Raw genomic sequence first — 20364 nt, 5'->3', positions numbered from 1 at the left:
GCAAGAAAACAAGGCCATGATACACTCCTGGGAGGGTTATTTTTTAGGAAGCAAGGGGAAAAAAATTTTTTTAAGATTTTATTTATTTATTCATGAAAGACAGAGAGAGAGGGGCAGAGACACAGGCAGAGAGAGAGAGAGAGAGAGAGGCAGAGACACAGGCAGAGGGAAAAGGAGGCTCCATGCAGGGAGCCCGATGTGGGACTCTTAGATCCTGGAACTCCAGGATCATGCCCTGGGCTGAAGGCAGGCGCTAAACTGCTGAGTCACCCAGACGTCCAAGGAAAATTAATTTTTTTTAAAATAATGGAAGAATCAATAAGATAAAGAACAACCCAATTTTAATGAAAATTTAAAACATGTTGATACCACTACACACTTGCCGTAATAAGTAATTAAAAGAAAAAACTTGACGATATCAAGTGCTGTAAGAATGTAGAGCAACTAGAACTCTAATAAATTGCTGATAGGGATCCAGATAGGGATCCAGAATGGACAAAGATGAAAAGAATAAAGAGCATAGAAACATTCCCATGTGCTCAGTTGGCTTTTGACCAAGATCCAAAGGCACTTTAGTCTTTTAAGCAAATGGTACTGGAATAATTGCACTTGGCAACCACTACTTAATTTTCTGTCTCTGTGAATTTGTCTATTTTGGATATTTCATATAAATGGAATCATACAATATATAGTCTTCTATGTCTAGCTTCTTTGTTTTAGCAAAATGCTTTCAAAGTTGTATCTATCAGTCATTCATTCCTTCATAACATTTTATTTATCCATTCATCAGGGGATGCATACTTAGGTTGTTTCCATTTTTTAGCTATTATGAATAATGCTTCTATGAACATCCATGCACAAGAATCTGTGCAGACATAGTTTTATATCTGTCTTGGGCAAATACCTAGGAGTGGAATGCTGGGTTATATGGTAATTATGTTTAGCTTTTTGAGGAACTAGTTTCCAGAAAGGCAGCAGCTTTATATGTAATAGCCCAAAATGGTAAACAACCCAAAATTTCTTACAACAGCTGAATAGGTTTTTTTTAAATATTGTATATCCCTGTGATAGAATACTACTCTACAATTTAAAAAGATGAGCTATTGATATATGCAACATGAATGAATCTCAAAATAATTTTACTGCATGAAAGAAACCAGACATACTATATGATTCCATTTATATCAAATTCTAAATAATACAAACAAACCTAAAGTAGCAGCACTGTATATGGTCACTGCCTAGGTGCACGGGACTAGGCAAGGAGAGGGAGAGATAGATTACCAAGGGGCAAAAAGGAAGCTTTGGGGGGGCGGGTATGGATATGTTCATTATCTCAATTGTGATGATTGTGTCGTGGTTGTAAGCGTATATGAGATTTATCAAGTACATTTGAAAGATCTAGTTTGTTGGTATCATGATTATGTGCCAGTATAAAAAATGGCAGGTAAAGGTGGAAAAAAGGAGGGCTAGGAAGTATAGAAACATCTGGCTAGACCAAACTTTTTAAAAATTTTATTTTAAAGATTTTATTTATTTGACAGAGCCTAAGAAGGAGGAGCAGGAGAGGGAGAAGCAGACTCCCCACTGAGCAGAGGCCAGATGCAGGGCTCAATCACAGGACCCTGAGATCACAACCTGAGCTGAAGGCAGCCACTTAACTGACTGAGCCACCCAGGCACCGTTGGTTACACCAAACTTAAAAGGATTCATTCTTGCATGGAATATCTTTGATGATGTAGAAACTGGACCTGATGGCAGGGAACTGTGTCATGTTTACACTACATTCCTTGCTCACACCTCAGTGCCCAGCACCCAGCAGGTAGTCTATAGATATATGTTGGTCCAGAAAGAATAGTCCCTGACTTCCTCCTCCAAGACACCTTATTATATCCCAAGAATACCAAGAAGTTCTAAGAATACAAAAAAATACATGTACCATTTCATCAAACGTTTCAAAGTCTCACCCTTTTTACCACTTTTCTTCATTCTATGGTCCGTGAAGTAAAAGAACATCCTTTCAAGGGAAGTTCTTGAGAGAGAGATGGTGGAAGGACATAGGCAAAATCATTTGAAACTTTAATCTTTCACTCATTCATTCATTCATACGTATTTACATCTATGATGTACCAGGTACTGTTTAGATACCAGAAAGAATAAAATCAAAGGATGCATCTTGAATGGGGATAGGAAGCTTGTATGCCTCAGCTTGAAATCCATTTTTCTAAACTTTCCTCCTGGTTTTCAAAACAGCGAATTAGGTTCAATTTCTAATAGCTACTGGGTAAAAGAACCACTTTTAAGTAGGAGATAGGGATCAACCTCATGAGAAAAGATATATATTATATATTCCTATGGTTTATAGTCATTTAAAAATGGGGCACCTGGTTGGTTAAGCAGCTGACTCTTGATCTTAGGATCTTGAGTTCAAGCCCTGCTTTAGGCTCCACACCCATCATGGATCCTACTTAAAAAAAAAAAAAAAAAAAAAAGAGATATCTCAGATTGATTTTTAAAGGAAGGAAAAATTTTGCAGCTTTATTTTTGCTAAATAAAATAAGTATTCTATGGACTTTTTTTCTTTTTCACTTAAGTCTCCTTAACTTAGACAAGTGATATAAGAAATATTGTCTATTTTTCTATATATGACATGTTCCATATGTTCCAAATATTTAAGATAAATTTGGAGCCAGTTAAAGAAATTTGCAACCAGTTGAAATTGGAGCTGGCCGATTTCAACCTGGTCTTAAGCCTGAAATAAAATACAGGTCATTAGTGTGTTAAAGGCAATAAAATAAGAGTTGTCATTTATACCACCACAGTAACAACCTGTTATCATATTCTTTAGAGTTTCTTAAAAATATACCTAGAAACTTTCAAAAACTGAATTGCCAAGAAGTTGAACAAGACTCCAATCTTCTGCAAGACAATAAATATTCTCTTAGCTAATTTTTTACCTGAAAAATAAAAATATTTATAGTTCTTTATTATTAAATTGTCTGCTTTTCCTCTAGTGCTCTTTGTTCTTTCTGATTAAACATTCTGGAAAACATGGATTTAGTTATATTTTTAATTATTCTATTTGCTGTTGTGCCCAAGATTGCGAATCCGAGAAACAACCAAGGAGCCAACACCGATGCAAACACACGAGGGTTTATTTACAAGCTCAAGCTTTAGTCCAAGAATACCCGACACAGCGGAGCAGGGACTTGGACCCCGAAGTGGGTTATAGCTGGGTTTTTTATGAGCTGGTCTAGGGGATCTTCAGAAGGGGTGGAGGAATTTTTTCCATTCCAATATGGGGGAAAGGGTGGGGGAGTTTCTTAAGATCTGATACGGAATTCTCTGCTGAGGGCATTCTAAGCTTTATTGTCTTTCCAATATGGGATTCCCTGCCTAGGACATCTGCAGTTTTTCCTGTAAAGTTCAGCTCTTATTCCCAGGGACCTGTACTTGTGCTAATGCTAAACTTGAGGTGGAATGGCCTTAATTTTTCTCAGCCTCCACATTTGCCAGGGCCATATTAATATATTCACCTGGAATTTTATTATTGGACCCAAACTGTAATTTTTCTCTAGGGAGAATGCTATGCATACTGGTATCTAAAATTTATCTTCAAGTCCACAGCAGGCATCTCAACACTGTAGAATTATTCATCTGATAAAGAAAAGTATATTTTTAGGAAACTATATTTTTATGTTAAAATAGTGCAAGTATTTGACTAATAGTAATGCTACATTATAAAGGATGAGCTATTTGAAATGGGCATCATTTAAATTAGTACTCATTATCCTTTTACTAAATTAATGTACACTGACCTCTAAGAAGGTGAGATGTGTTCTTGCATCTCTTCCCTTATCAAAGTGTCAGATACAAAGAAAATTCAATAGTTTTTATATTAGTGAATTATACCACAAAAGTTAGCTAAACTGATTTGTAATAAACCTGATAATTGTCTCAAATTTTAATTGTGAATAAAACAATAGATGATTATAACATTGTAGAAAGACGTAAAAAAGTTCAAAATAAATGTGGCAGAGACTACTACTTGTCAACCAGCTATCCATCTTCTTACTCCTTGGTAGCATAGAGGTGGCAATGTACCCTTCTATTCAACTAAGTTTATCAGCCTGATTATGGCTGGGGATAGCCAGTGAGCTGTAAATGGGGATTTTGAGAGTACCTTTTCAGAAAGCTCTAACAAAGGAGCAGACTTGGCCTGGAAGCTGATCCTTTTGCCCTTGCCCCTTTCTCCTCCTTGCGCCTAAAACATGAACTTGATGGTGGAAATTGCAGCAACCAAACTAAAACCAAGATTTGGACTTAATATTGGAAGCCATGATGGAGAGGAAAGATGGAAGGAGTCTGTGTCCCTGTTAACTTCAGACCGATGTGGTGCTTACTCATGTCTGCCTACCTCTAGACTTGTTTTACTTAAGACAAAAAAGAAACCTGCAACTTGTTTAGTCCATCATTATATTGGATTTCTCTTATATGCAGCTGAACCTAATCTTGACTGACACAGAGAGAAAAAAATCTAAAATCATAATTTTGTAAATAAAAAGTTTACATACGTACAAGTTCACAAATTTTTGTAGTTTGTATGGTGAGAATCTTTGAATCTCTTTTAGTGCTGTTGTGGTGTAACACTGAATTTACAAAGCACTATCATCTTAGGATCTCAGAGATTTACAGCTAATAATTAAATTTTATGCTAGTGATGCAACATATGATTATAGTGACTTTATAGGTGAAACAGCCTTTAAAGCCAGTTGATTGGTGACTCACTGGAACGCATTGCACCTGAGCTATAGATTGAGCAGTAAAACTAATACAGTGCCTTAAATCTCAAACACCTTGACCATTAGAAAACATTAATCTTCCCATTAGGGTTTGCAGTAAGACAAAATTCACAAGGTTAACTTCTTCACTTCACATGACATGACCAATTATTGAAACATGCATAAATCTATTAAATCTAAGGAAGACGCACTCATCATTCATGTTTTTTAATGACTTCAGAAAGGCATGTCTATACCAGAGGGGGAAAATGCACTCACTAGTCAAGAGGCTTATCAGCTGCAAACAATGCAAATACAAAATGAGTTTTATGAGCTGATAAGTTTTATGTTTTTTTTTTAAACTCATTATTTTGAGCTCATACATGAGCCACGCTAACCACAACACTGTGAAGTATTACTACTTTTAAAAAAAATTGTATTTAAAGATGAAGCAACAGAGGCTCGGAAGTGTTAGGGAGCTTTGCCACCAGGATACACAGAGCATCAGTCAGCATGGATTCTTATCCGAGTCTGTCTCACTTTAAAGCTATCTCTGGGGATCCCTGGGTGGCTCAGCGGTTTGGCGCCTACCTTTGGCCCAGGGCGTGATCCTGGAGTCCCAGGATCGAGTCCTGTGTCGGGCTCCTTGCATGGAGCCTGCTTTTCTCTCTCTCTCTCTCTGTCTATCATAAATAAACAAAAATAAATTGTTAAAAAAAAAAAAACACTATAAAGCTATCTCTTCTTTTTTGTTGGTTGGTGATGATGTCATTTTTCAATAGAATGTAAGAAATCTTTTCCTGAAGCAGAATATATACTTTTTTTTAAAAAGATTTATTTAGGGATCCTTGGGTGGCACAGTGGTTTAGCGCCTGCCTTTGGCCCAGGGCGCGATCCTGGAGACCAAGGATCGAATCCCACCCACATCGGGCTCCCGGTGCATGGAGCCTGCTTCTCCCTCTGCCTGTGTCTCTGCCTCTCTCTCTCTGTGACTATCATACATAAATAAATAAAAATTTTTAAAAAAGATTTATTTATTCATGAGAGACACAGACTGAGAGAGAGAGAGACAGAGACACAGGCAGAGGGAGAAGCAGGCTCCACACAGGGAGCCCAACATGGGACTCGATCCTTGGTCTCCAGGATCACACCCTGGGCTGAAGGCGGCGCTAAACTGCTGAGCTACCCAGGCTGTCCCAGAAATATACTTTTAAGTAAACTTTTGTATATGTTCAGAAAGATGCACCAATCACAAGTGCAGACTTCGATGAATCATCACAATGAACACACACATATAACCACCATTCAGGTCAACAAAAGAGCACTCATTAGCCACCTGGTAAATGTAAATTAAAACCAAAATGAAATACCCTTGTACATCCACTAGAATGGCTATGATATAAAACGTAGTAACAAATGTTGATGAGGATGTAGAGAATTGGGAGCCCTCATACACTGAGGAGGAGAATGTAAAGTGGTGGAGGTACTTTGGAAAACAGTCTGGCAGTTTCTTAAAAAGGATTAAACATGCAGTTATATGACCCACCAATTCCCCTCCTCGATATATATTCAGAGAATTAAAAACGTATGTCCATATAAAAACATGTCCACAAATGTTCATAGCAGCATTATTTATAACAGCCGAAAACATTCATAAGAGCCAAATGATCATCAGCTGATGAATGGATAAACCAAATGTGAACTATTTATACAATGGAATTTTATTTGGCAGTAAAAAGGAGGACTCATACATGCTCCAACATGAGTAAACATGGAAAATCTTATGCTAAGTGAAAGAAGTCAGTAAACAGAAACAGCACATATTGTGTGAGTCCATGTGGTAGGGGAGGGGGCAAGAATGGGGAGTGATAACTAAAAGGTGAGAGATTTCTTTGTGGGGTGATGAAAGTGCTCCCCAAATCACTGTGGTACTGACTGCACAACACCGTGAATATATGAACTAAAATTCATTGAAATATAGACTTGAAATGAGTGCATTGTATGGTATGTGGATTATATCAACAGAATTGTGGGGGTTTTTTTAAAGATTTTTTTATTTGAGAGAGAGAACGAGAGAGAGAGAGCACAAACAGGAGGAGAGGAAGAGGGAGAAGGAAAAGCAGACTCCCTGCTGAGCTGGGAGCCCAATGCTGGACTTGATCCCAGGATCCCGGGATCATGACCTGAGCCAAAGGCAGATGCTCAACCAACTAAGCCACCCAGGCACCCCAGAATTGTTTTTTTTAAAGGAAATAAAATAATGCCCAGGAGAGGCAGATGGGGGACAAAATAGCATTTTCATTACTAATAGAGGTAGGTCATATGGCTTTTGACCTGCTAACTAAATATACTGGGTAAACCTTAACTCCAGAATTAGGCAGATTTACCTACCTGGCCACAGGCAAGGCTGGATGAGGAGGCCTCAGACATAGTAAGACTCACTCCAGGGAGGAGCATTGAACTTATGCTCTCCATGGTCAACTTGCCCAAGATGAAAAAAGAGGCAGTAACAGACTGGTTCCCCACTGTGCAGGCCTAGTGGAGAAAGACACCTCCAGTTTGCCAGCACGGGAGGTGCTGCACACCACAAGAGGCTGGCTCCTGAGTGGAAAATGCTGGATGTGAAATGAGCCTCATTGCTCTTCCCCCACGCACTGATAGAGAAATCACACCCTGTCCATTGGGCAGAGGCACATTAAATATAGGCAGAGGCCGAGACCAGAGGGACATGACGTACAGCTCTCTGCACTTGGAAAGAAACATCAGGCATAGGGAGGAACCATATCCTCCAATTCTCAACAACTTTTCTATCCTTCTTATTTACATTTCTACTCAGATCCTCATAATTTCTTGTCTAGATTATTGAAGGCATCTCCTATCTGTTCTCCCTATATCCACTTTCACTGTCTGGCCACTGATTCTCTGAGATCGTACTCAGGTTGTACAAGTATAGCTGAAAGATAGATTTTGTCCTATATAGCATTAACATTTTTTGAAAAATAAATTGCTGTGGTGGACGCTGCTGGTAACTTAACCAATACATATTTTCTCTTTTTACTTCTACTAGCAGAACCCTCCTTTTGTTCAGGGTGGCACTACGGCCACCTAAAGAATTGTGTTTTCCAGCCTCTATTTGCTGCTGGGGGTGGGACTGTGACATGTTTCCACTGATAAGCTGAAAGAAAGCTACCATGTGGGGCTTTCTCAACAGTTCTTTAAATGGAGGCATATCTGACTGACAGGAGCCCTTATGCTTTTGCCTTTTTCCTTTCTTGCTATCTTGGTTGTAGGCATGTTGCTAAAGGTGGGCCAAGTACTTTGCAACCCCAGGGTAACAAGCTGAGGATGAACTCTACATGCTAGCAGGCCTGGGTAAAACAGCTAGAAGGAACCTGGAATCTGGTTCATTATGGAACCACCTTTTCTGCTCTGGGAAAAAGTACCTCTAATTTTCTAGTTTTGTGAGTGAAATTCACCCCTTATTTGTTTACGCCACTGTATGGCAGTTTGGTTTTATTACTTGGAACTTGGAACCAATCTGAACAAATATGGCACCAGAAGCAGAGTGCTTTCATTAAGAGAACCTGAAATATGGTAATGGCTTAGAGAAAGAAGGCTTTGACAATGGGGACACAGATTTTGTAGGCGAGAAAAAGCATGAACCTTGTTATATGATGTCAAAACATTCTCCATGGAATTCTCTCTCCATTTGTTTCTTGGGACATAAACTCTGGTGTTTTATCTTGTTGTTAGAGAAAAAGAGTAGATATAATTCATGTTGACACATGCTGGTTACTTCTTGCCACTTTCTGCAAAGAGCCAAAGGATAGGGGTGAATTCAGATTATGTGGATGGGCCCAGGTGTGTGTTCGATGTGCACATCACAGGAGAGGAACCCCAAGCTTAGGGAACCCAACTATTTTATAAGGGATTGTGAACATGCTTGACCTTTGTTCTGGAGGGAAACACTATTGTTATCTTCCACAACTGTTTTCTACACAAACACCCTTGAAAAGATAGTTGGAAACTAAAGACCGCAGGTGCTTCTGAATACAAGATATGTGCAGATGCATGAACCCCAACAAAAATTGTCTCACAACAATATATTGTCAAAGAAATTCTAGGCTTGTCTGGCAACAGCCTCTACCTGTTCAACCCCTAAGGCCACCCCAGGACCCTAAACTCACACCTACGAGATAGAAGTGTGCTATGAAGTTCTGTGAGGACCCCTGGAACGGCATCCTTTCCAAAGCTCTTCTCTTAGGTTGCCATGGATGATAATGAACTAGGAGGATTTCTCCAGAAGGCAGAACCAGAAGCTATCAGATGTGCTAATCAAGATCCTATACCACCACCAAGGCAAAAAGTCTTCAATCCCCCTACCAGAACACTGTGTTTGATGTTTGCTGATTGCCATGGTATTTCCCATTCTCCTCTTTCCTGAACTGAAGTTGTTACAGAAATTCTGATCTTTCTCTATTGCATATTCAGTGAATTGGAGGTAGTCACTATATCCTATATCTTTTAGTGTTAAGGTCACAGGGCCCCCCAGGAGACACATCTGACATTGCACATCAACAAGGCTAAGATTCTGAACTGTATGTATGTAGTACTTGGATGGAATTTGTTTTTAAAGAGGTTCTCCCTTTTGGACAGAGAGGTAGCTTGTTACTTGCATGAGAGATATTTGCATTATGTTCCTTAGGAGAATTTTATTGTCATTGTTCATGTGTTGTTATTGGGTATAGAACAAGGATATACCGATATTAAACAGCTGAGAAGCATGTTGTAGTGGATTTTCTCATATTTCCCACTATGTATCACTTTTTGGACATCCTTGTGATTTCCAGGCTTCTGATTGCTATCTCCCCTGAGGGGGAATTCAGGAAACAAATTCCCCAACTTTTGACCTTAGGCTCCATCAGTTAGATAGACCCACTTGAATCTAATGTTTGTGAACCCATATCTCGAAGAAGAAAACTCTATGCATAATCTGCTCAGCAAAGGGGGCAGCAGAGACCTTTGACTTTCAGGGGCTACAGTGCCATTGGCCTGTCCTCATATGTCCCCTAGGGCAGGAGCAGCTCTAATGGCTTTTGTAGGCCAGGAGGGCCATGTAGTTTGGGGTGTTGTTTTAAGAACAACCTCAAGCCTATTTGTCCAGTTCACCCAACATTTCTGTGAGTTGCCCCAGTTATACCTTTTCTTTCTTTTTACTTTTATATTGAAACATAATATGCATGCAGAAAAGCATACATATTTGGCAGCATATCAAGAGTGGGGTAGTGGGAGAGGTCCACCCCCAGGTACATACAATAAGGAAGTACACGGTACAAACCGTAGATGATTTTAAAACAATAACAAAGCTGATTCTGCTTTTTACTACTGCCATGTACAACTCCTTCTAAATAATGTCAAGGATAGAATAGTTCTCCCTGAAAAACTCTTTTGGTGGTGAAGTTTTAAGTTTTGCTATTATTGAATTAAATATGCATATATATTAAATATACATATATTTACATATTATATATATCAACCTCTGGAATAATATACTTATAACTATATTAATTTATGTATAAATACATTGCTATATTATTCTGGTGCTACTATGTGTATTTTTAAACATTAAATAAATTTATATATATATTATATATATGATAATTAGCACACTTTTATTTCTTATTTTTTAAGAAGCATTATATTCTAGGGGCACCTGGGTGGCTCAGTGGTTGAGTGTCTGCTTTTGGCACAGGTCATGATTCCAGGGTCCTGGGATCGAGTCCTGCATGGGGATCCCTACAGGGAGCCTGCTTCTCCCTCTACCTATGTCTCTGCCTCTCTCTCTCTGGGTCTCTCGTGAGTGAATGAATGAATGAAAGAATGAATCTATCTTTTAAAAAAGCAGCATTATATTCTATAAGGAATTTAATTTGGAGGACATCTAGTTATACAGTTGGACCCTGATATATGTGGGTTCAGCTACATGTGTACATTTCAAGAGTAACTCTTAAAGGTCTGAAATCTTTTGAGCAGCCTTTCCTCAGAGATTGTGTTTCTGACTCCTGCAATCCTACATATTTCTGTGTTTAAGTAAGAGGTTCAAAATAAACAGCTGATAGTGTGGGGAACATAAAGACAGAGAAATAGAACTTAAATCATTTCAATTCTGTCAATCCATGACTACTTTAAGAAAGTTTTACTTTGTTCTTGAAATTTGAACAGTGAAACCAAGGAGACTATAAAATACTTTCATAAATTTTTACTTTCCAAATTTTGTAATAGATATGTAATAGATTTTACTGACTTTGAATAATGTCTTTAATGCTGAAATTTCTTTTTTAAAACATTGTTAATTATTAATATCATTCTGATATCAATTTTGTGTGTATGTGTATATGTAAGCATGGAGAGGGTGGTTTCCTTATACCAGCAAGCAATACCTAAACACCACCTACCTACCCATTGGATTCCACTGGTAAGAGCTCAGTCCTGTTAGACTACCCCCCACCCCCATCCTCCACCTCAGATGCCAATTCTAAGTCCAGGTTGTCACCTGGGCTTCTGACCAACCACCTATAGATTGGAGTTTCCAGTGATTGCCTCCTCAGGTTCAATTAATTTGCTACAGTGGCTCACAGAACTCAGAGAAACATTTGACTTACCAGATCACTAATTTAGTATAAAGAGATATATAACCCCGGAGCAGCCAGATGAATAGATGGGTAGGAAAAGGTACAGAGAAAGGACAAGGAGCTTCCACTCTCTGAGCACCCCATTCTCCCAGCACCACCACAGGTTCAGCAACCCGGAAGCTCTCTGAACAACAGTCCTTTTGGGGATTTATGGAGGCTTCATTACAAAGGCATGATTGATTACACCATTGGCCATTGGTGATTGAACTCAATCTCTACCCCCTCTCCTCTCCCAGGAAGTGGGGTGGGAGGGTGGCTGGAAGTTCAAATCTTCTAATCATTTGGTTGGTTCTCCAAGCAACCATCCCCTAGCCAGTAGGTCACCTCATTAACATAACAAGAGACACCTTTATCCCTCTGATCACAGGAAATTCCAAGGGTTTTAGGAGCTCCATGCCAGAAAGGGGGGGGGGGGGGGTTGAGAACCAAAACATCTATTTCTTATTATAAATCACAATATCACAATTATTTAAAACCTTACATATAATGTGCATGTGTGTAATCACTCATATATCCATATACATACACGCACAAACACACATGCATGTAAAATTTAACTTAAAAGGGTTTCACCATCTATGTTTCCTTTAGAGCTATTATTACTTTAGTTTTATTTTGTGATTATTACTGAAATGTATTTTGTCATGTAGAGGAGGACTTTGTTTAAAAATAAATACACTAGGGCAGCCCCGGTGGCGCAGCGGTTTGGTGCCACCTGCAGCCTGGGGTGTGATTCTGGAGACCTGGGATAGAGTCCCACATCAGGCTCCCTGCATGGAGCCTGCTTCTCCCTCTGCCTGTGTCTCTGCCTCTCTCTGTGTGTCTATGAATAAATAAATAAAATATTTAAAACAAATAAATAAATAAATACACTAGGGCTGTGCCTGGGTGGGTGAATCAGATGAGTGTCCAGCTCTTGATTTCCACTCAGGTTATGATCTCAGGGTTGTGGGGTTGAGCCCTGTGCCAGCCTCTGCACTCAGTGCTGGGAGTCTGCTGGAGATTCTCTCTCTCCCTCTGCCTCTGCCTGCACCCTCCCCTTCCTGAATCATGCTCTCTAAATAAATAAATAAGTAAATAAATTCTTATAAGAAATAAATAAATACCCCGGGGACACCCCTGCACATATCATAAATGTATAGCCCAATAAATCTTCACAAACTGAACATACCAGTGTATTCAGAACCAGATAAAGAGATAATATTTTGAGAATCTCAAAACATCCTGTTGGGTTTCCTCCAATCACAACACTCCTTCCCAAGGGTAACCACTGTTCTGATCTCAGACAGCATGGATTAGTTTTGCCTGTTTTTGTGTTAAATATAAATGAATTACACAGTATGTACTCTTTGGCTTCTAGCTTCTTTTCCTCAACATTATGTTTGTAAGATTTATCCATATCACTGTGTGAATATTCTAGTATGTGTCTTTTGGGGAACATACCTACACATTTCAGTATATATCTTGGGAAGAAGTTCTTGGAAACACAAGGCATATATATATGTATGTTTGCCAAACAATTTTCCAAAATGGCTTTACTTTGTTAAATATCATTTTCAAAAAATATATTTTTCTCAGGGCACCTGGCTGGCTCAGTTGGTTAAGCATTCCACTCTGATCTCAGTTCAGGTCTTGATCTCAGAGTCACAGTTTCAAGCCCTGCCTGGGGCTTTAAAAAAATGTATTTTCGGGAAGCCTGGGTGGCTCAGCGGTTGAGCATCTGCCTTTGGCCCAGGGCGTGATCCTGGAGTACCAGGATCGAGTCCCATGTCGGGCTCCCTGCATGGAGCCTGCTTCTCCCTCCTCCTGTGCCTCTGCCCCCCCGCCTCCCCGTGTGTCTCTCATGAATAAATAAATAAGAATCTTAAAAAAAAAATGTATTTTCTGCTTTAATCATCTAGAATCATTTTCTGATCCTTGCCACTAAGTACCTTACTGGCATAGTTGCCATTTAAACACTAGGGAATTTTACATTAAAATATGGATGATCCAGTTTATTTTCAAAAGTGAACAACAGTCTGACAGCACTGGGTTAAAAATTCTTACTTGGGGATCCCTGGGTGGCGCAGCGGTTTGGCGCCTGCCTTTGGCCCAGGGCACGATCCTGGAGACCCGGGATCGAATCCCACATCGGGCTCCCAGTGTATGGAGCCTGCTTCTCCCTCTGCCTATGTCTCTGCCTTTCTCTCTCTCTCTCTCTCTGTGACTATCATTAAAAAAAAAAAAAAAAAAAAAAAATTCTTGTTAACAAGTGATTGAAACTGCACAGTGGCTGTTCCTTTAGCCAAGGCTTGTGCTTCTGGGTTTGCCACAGGTCTTACTACTCCCTGTTGTTACATCTTGCCTGCGTGAGTCATTGATCTCACATGATAAGCCCATGTAAGCACCTGTGTTTAGAGTTTTTGATGATACTATTTACCAAAAAAAAAAAAAAAAAATTGTAAAAGCAACTCTGATTGTCCTGTTTATGACTTTTGAATGTCTCCCATTGTAACATATGCAACGAGAATGTGTGATTTACATATGTGTAATAGCTGTCCTAAAACCTTATTGTATGTAGGAATCACCTAGAGAGCTTTGCAGATTCTTGGTCTTTCCAACCTCACCCATCATTCTTCTTGAGATTCTGAATCTTAAGAGCCCAAGGATCTGCATTTTAATAAGGAAGCTCTAGAAAAATATGAGACAGGTATTTTCCTTGGATCACAGTTTGAGAAATACTTGCCAATAGGATGAAATCCCAACTCCTTACCATAGCATATAAGGAGTCATATGCCTCACTGCCTACACACATTCTCACATACACACACACACACACACACACACACACGCACGCATGCACAGAGCCCAGGTTCAGACATATTGAACTATTTGTACTTTCTTGAATTCAGCAGCGTGTTGCATATCCTCAAGCCTTTGCTTATGCTTTTCCATTTACTTTGAATGTCTATTGTCCAATGTCCACTGATGAACACACACGAACTTTCAAGACCCATCAAGCATCATCTCTTTTGGGAAACTGTATTCCCACTTTCCTCTCACCCTCTCTCTAGAGAAATAAAGCACTCTTTTCTTTGTCTGCCCTCTGTATCCCATGCAAACTTCCATATTTCATATCTACAACATTATATTATAGGTATAAGTTGGCCTATCTCTCTACCAGTCTGGGAGCCCCTGAAAAGCCATGACCTTATGTTATTAGTCTTGATAGCAAAAGGCCTAGCACAATGCTTGATACTCATTAGATGGTTTAAAACACTGAGCTACTCAAATAATAAAAATATTACTCTCCCGAAATTGAACTAAATACCACAATTCATCTCTAACTACATACATTCTAGCTATAAAAATTCTTTTCAAACTCTGAAAGGGCAAAAGAAAAGGCTTAATAGGGAAAAATATATCAAATTTCTGCTGATCCAGAAGCTTCATAAATGAGCAGGATTAATATTTCAAGGTATACACTCTAGAATTTTCTTTTAAAGTCTCAAGAGATCTAGGTGAAATGCCCAGACTCTGGACTGTTTTTTCTCTTTAAACTATTAACATCAGAATTAATCATCCTTCATTGCAGAAAAAGGGTGTTCTGAAGTTTGTTTCGGAGGTAAAAACAACCCAATTGCATTCGAATCTGAGGCAAAGATGTGGTTCTTTATGTTCGAGAGTTCTGTTTCTCTTCTACACAGTTATTAGTTCTCTGGCCTTATATCCTACCCCCATACACACTCTAAGATCAAGCTATAAAAAATGACTTGTAATTTCTCAGCTGCAAAGATTCTCCCCACCTCCTTCTGAACTCGGTGAACTTTCGAATGGCTGTCAAAGCTCTCTTTCTGTATCACCCACTGGATGGAGCCTAAGCCTTTCCTGTCTGCGGCTTTCTTCTACACCTGCCAGGCGCCTGCCTCACTGGCTGCCCCTTATCTGCGTTCTCATCTCATCCAGCACCTACCACCATCACTGCACTTCCCACCCTGTGCACCCTAATGCCAATTCCCTTCTCTTTCTCCTAGACCAGGGACGTGTTTCATCTCTGTAGCTTCAGTGTCAGATCACTGGTCCCTTAATTAATGCTTTCTGAATCTCCCTTGCACTTATTATGTGTCAGATTTTGTTCTGCGTGCTTGGAGTCCCAAACAATGAAGAAAATCAGCCAAGGTCCCTGCCCAAGTCAAACGGACTTTCTAGCAGAGGGAGACAGATAAGAAGATTTAAAACATAAGCAAATCACACAGTATGTTAGAAGGTAACAAGTTCTATGAGGATAAAAAGGAAAAAATAGAGCAGGGTAAAGGGGAGCAACAAGGTAGGGGCTGGTGGCTTGTAAAGAGTGGCCAATTTACCCAAGAGAAAGGAAGCCAGAAGCAAGCTTATAAAGGAGATTTCATCTGACACACATGTAGGGGACTGAATAGGAATTTGAGGTGGTAGCGAGAGGTTTAAACCCCAAAGGGCATTCCAGGCAGCAGAAGCTGCATCTCCAAAGGCATGCCGTCTTGAGTGCTAATGATGAGTATGTGTGTGTGGGGCAGTTCTGGGTGGCTGGAGGAGTGTGGAGTGCCCGGCCCAAGTAGTGGAAGATGAAGCTGGTGGGGAGCATGGGGCCAGGATGTGAAGGGGCTTGCATGCCCCGCTAAGGAGTTTGCACTTTACCCTGTAGACAGCCGGGGTCCTGTTGATGATTTTATGCAGGGGAATGTCATGTTTATATTTATTTTTAAAAAGATAATTCTGGCAGATGTACTGGAGTGGTGAGAGTCTGGGCAAGTCACTTAACCTCCCTCTTCCTCTGTTTTACCATCTATCAAATGAGATGAGCCATATCTGCTCTACTTACCTCCTAGGATTTGGGTGAGAAATAGATAAGAGACATGGAAACACTTTGAAAAGTATATGGTATTGTAAAAAGGCAAGCTGGTGCTGTTGTTATTTCAGCTGTGCTGTGTTTAGAAATGCGGTTTTAGAGACGCCCAAAGAATTAAGGAGCAAAGCAGAGGGATGACCACACTTCTGTTTCCCTAAAAGAATAAAATCCAATAATGCTCTAATTTGTTGACTGCCTATTTCAGCACTCCGCTACAGAGAGCTAAGAAGGTCTACAGAATAGAAAGAAAACCAACCCAGGAGGCCGCATAGTCTACCTGGAGAGGCATAATACTTCTAGGAAATGAAAACAAGGACATGAAAATATGATCCAATCCAAAAGGAAAATGCTGGAAGGGGGCAGAGTTTGAATGAGTTGAGACTTCCTACAAGAAAAGACCCTCGTGAAATTTGTCTTAATGGAGATGACGATTTGCTAATAGTAGCAAATCTGTCATTCTGCTCCCTCTTAGGAAGCAGAATGGGTAGAAGAAATGGGAAAATATTTCACCAGGTAGAAGATTTTATTTCATATTCGGTGGCAGCCTGCAATCTATTCTTCTAAAAGTAACACTAATAAATTATATTTTAATGTTTTCAGAAGTATGAGTTATTTGGTGACCAACACAAGAAAGCCTCATTAGAGAAATATCTTGGGTGAGTCTACCATGTGCTGTTCTCTTCTCAGGTAATTGTTGGGCAAAAGCAGATTAGACATATTAAATGGTTTCTTCGGATTCCTTCTTGCATGCAAGTTTGAGTGGCTTTCACTCATTTTGAGCGGTATCTTTCTATCTCCAACTAACCCTCATTTTTCCAGAAATACATAGCATTTAAAATTCTTATGTCCCCCCCAAATAAAATTAAATTAAAAAATGAAATGTTTCTGTCCATCTGTACTTTATTTTGTAGATTACAATGACAAGGTGTGTATTTTTGTGAGACGGACAGAAACCTTAGTGTTTGTGAAAGATTGAGAAAGGATGATATAATAAATAGTTTAATAAAGCAGAGATTAGCTTCTTCTTAGCCTCCATAGAAATATTATTTCATGTATTAAACACTTCCCAAGGTGGCAAATTTTCCTTTTACCCAAGGTTTTTAGTTAGGAATTATATAAACTTTGAGATAATATTTTGATAAATCAAGCTTTTAACTGAAATGAAGTTCTCAGCCTGTGAGTCCTTAGTATGTACTCAATACGTGCTTAGCACATGGTCATCATCCCCTCAAACCAATGATCTGATTAAGGAGACAAGATTTTTTCTTAAAGATTTTATTTATTTATTCATGAGAGACACACACACACAGAGAGAGAGAGGCAGAGACACAGGCAGAGGGAGAAGCAGGCTCCATGCAGGAAGCCTGACATGGGACTTGATCCTGGGTCTCCAGGATCAGGCTCTGGGCTGAAGGCGGCGCTAACCCACTGAGCCACCTGGGTTCCCTGGGAGACAAGATTTATACATAAGTAACAAAAAAATACAAAATGTGCAAAATTATGAGGCATAAACTAAAAGAGCCATGGGAGTGAATTAGCTTGGCTAGAAACAATTTTTCAGTTTCAATGCCAATGTGTCAATGTGTGCAGCTGCTGGTGAATGTAAATATGAAGAGTTCTCCTTGCTGAGGAAGTGGTGTAATGAAAAGAGCATGGCTTTGGTGTCCAGCTGATCTGGGTCCTAATATAGGCTCTCATACCTTTCAGTCTTGTGATGGTGGGCAAATTACTTAACCCATCTATGAAATGCAGCTATCAATAGTAGCAGTTAGGACTCTCATAAACAAATAACACCAATTTCTAGAAGGAAGATCCTTCTATTTAGTTCTACTCCTTACCACCTACCCAAGAAAGGATTTTTAGCCATTGTGGGGTATTTTCCTGAGAGCCCTCAGAAACAGAGAAAAGCAATCATCTTCCTACTGAAAGGTAGGAATCCCTTGGGTGATGAGAGGGTACAGTGGGGAATATGCTGAGGTAGGTAGGATGGGATGAATTATGAAGAAGCTTGACAGTCTGGCAGAGGGAAGAGGGCTTGAGGAGAAAGTAGGAGGAAGGCATTGTTAGGTCTTGAGCAGGGGAGAGAGTCCAGATAAAAGTGACAGGCTATGGGGCTGCTGAGGACAATGGAATGGAGGGGTAAATCCAGATATGAGACACTTAAAAATCCACCTTTGCCATCTTTGAATTACATTACATACCAAATGTAATTTGTGCATTGCAGCAAGTTGGGAAGTATACAAATATAAAGGAGAAAAGAATTACCAAAAGTCATTTCCTTTGAGATATTCAATGCTTATGTATTGCCATATTTCTTCCAAGTCCCTCCACATTCATTACCCTAATAGACCTTTGGCGGGGAATGTTGAAATTAAGATGATTTAAAACTTACAGGTCACCTCCTGTGGGAAGCCTTCTTAGATTTCTATGCCAGATTCATCCTCGGTGCTTATAATCTTTTATACTTATGCAGAATTCTTCTTTACGGGAAGATTTCTCTCTCTCTCTTTTTTAGATTTCTCTTTTATTTGTAAGGAAAACAACTTATAATGTTCCTTTTGAGTCACACAAAGGTGAAAGCAGATCCTCCTTTGGGATAGAGCAGTTCAGGGTGAGTGGTAGTAACTTTGCAGAACAATGTAAAAGGCAGTCTGACTATGAGCAGGGAGCATTTCTAGAGAGAGTATTATTTAAACAGGGCTTTTACTTGTTGGGGCCAAGGGAGATGTTGCGGTGCTTGACTTGGGTGGGGGCTGAGGACAGGCTGTGGAGGGTATCTGTCTTGAAGTTCGAGAGCTGGCTGCTGCAACCCAACAGCAGGCTGAGGGCTGAGCAGAGAGACGTATTATAAATGACTTCCCCGAAAGGGGCATCCTTAACAGACCCTAGGTGTAGCAATGTTTTCATAAACACTAGACTATTTATTAGCAGTGCTTTGTGGAATTAGGGGAAGCAATGGTGGCTGCTAGAAGTGCTATGGATGGATGGGAAAACAGCAGTGTGAAAAGGTGGATAAGACTTAAGTGGATAAGGTTTTTATTACACCAGGTTCTATTCTGGGACCTCTATAGACATGAACTCCTTTAACCCTTGCAACAATTTTATCATCCCCCACTTATGGATGATGACGCACAGAGAAATTTAATACCTCCAAACAATCTGGGAAATAGTGGAGTCAGGACTCAAGGCCAGGCAGTTTGGCAGCCAAGTCTCTGTTCTTAACTATTGAATTCTAATGTCGCTTGCATATTAGAAAGGGACTGTACCATCTCCAGTCACAGAGGATGCTGGTTCAGACAAGGTCCACTAGGAATTGAGGGAAAGAGGGCACATAAAAGCTGGAGAGCTTGAGGATTTCCATCAGAGCATTTGCCAGATAGATTCATTCATGTTCATTCTCTCCCATCTGCCAGGCTGATTCCTTCTCGGACAGGAGCGTGTTGTTTTTCCCCTGTATCCTCAGTGCCAAAGCATGGTGCCCTGCACATAGCAACCACTCAAAAATAGTCCCCCAAAAGAGCACATGGGACACATCAATGATGACTCCAAGATGTTTAGTCTAATTTACTGAGAATTGTATAGCTCTTGGGAGACACCTCTTTGTTTGGAAGATCCTTTTTTTAAAAAAAAAAAAAGATTTTATTTATTTATTCATGAGAGATACACAGAGAGAGGCAGAAACGTAGGCAGAGGAGGAAGCAGGCTCTCCGCCAGGGAGCCTGATGCAGGACTCCATCCCAGGACCCCGGGATCATGCCCTGAGCCAAAGGCAGACGCTTAACCACTGAGCCACCCAGGTGCCCTAGTTGGAAGATCCTTACAGACTAATGACCATGCTATTATTTTTTAAAATGTGTCTATTTCTCAGCCTTTCTCCCTAGAGAAGTCTGCCTTAGGAGATGGGCTGAATTTTTCTTGTAATTTTATCTCCAGTGGCGAGGTACAATAGGGCAGAAACCAATTTGAGATTTACAGCCTTGAATATTATCAAGATATTTGAGAACAGGTAATAAGAGCAATCTATGAA

At 39.9% G+C, this 20364-nt stretch overlaps 1 protein-coding gene across 5 annotated transcripts in view; it reads right to left on the bottom strand.

Moving 5' to 3' along the window:
- LOC144292728 (uncharacterized) overlaps positions 1 to 20364 on the bottom strand; it is a 129931-nt gene that overhangs the window by 1693 nt on the left and 107874 nt on the right. The window lies entirely within an intron of this gene.

This window comes from Canis aureus, chromosome 21 (assembly GCF_053574225.1).
Source record: "Canis aureus isolate CA01 chromosome 21, VMU_Caureus_v.1.0, whole genome shotgun sequence".
NCBI classification, from domain to species: domain Eukaryota; kingdom Metazoa; phylum Chordata; class Mammalia; order Carnivora; family Canidae; genus Canis; species Canis aureus.
This window is presented reverse-complemented; position numbering and strand designations above follow the sequence as displayed.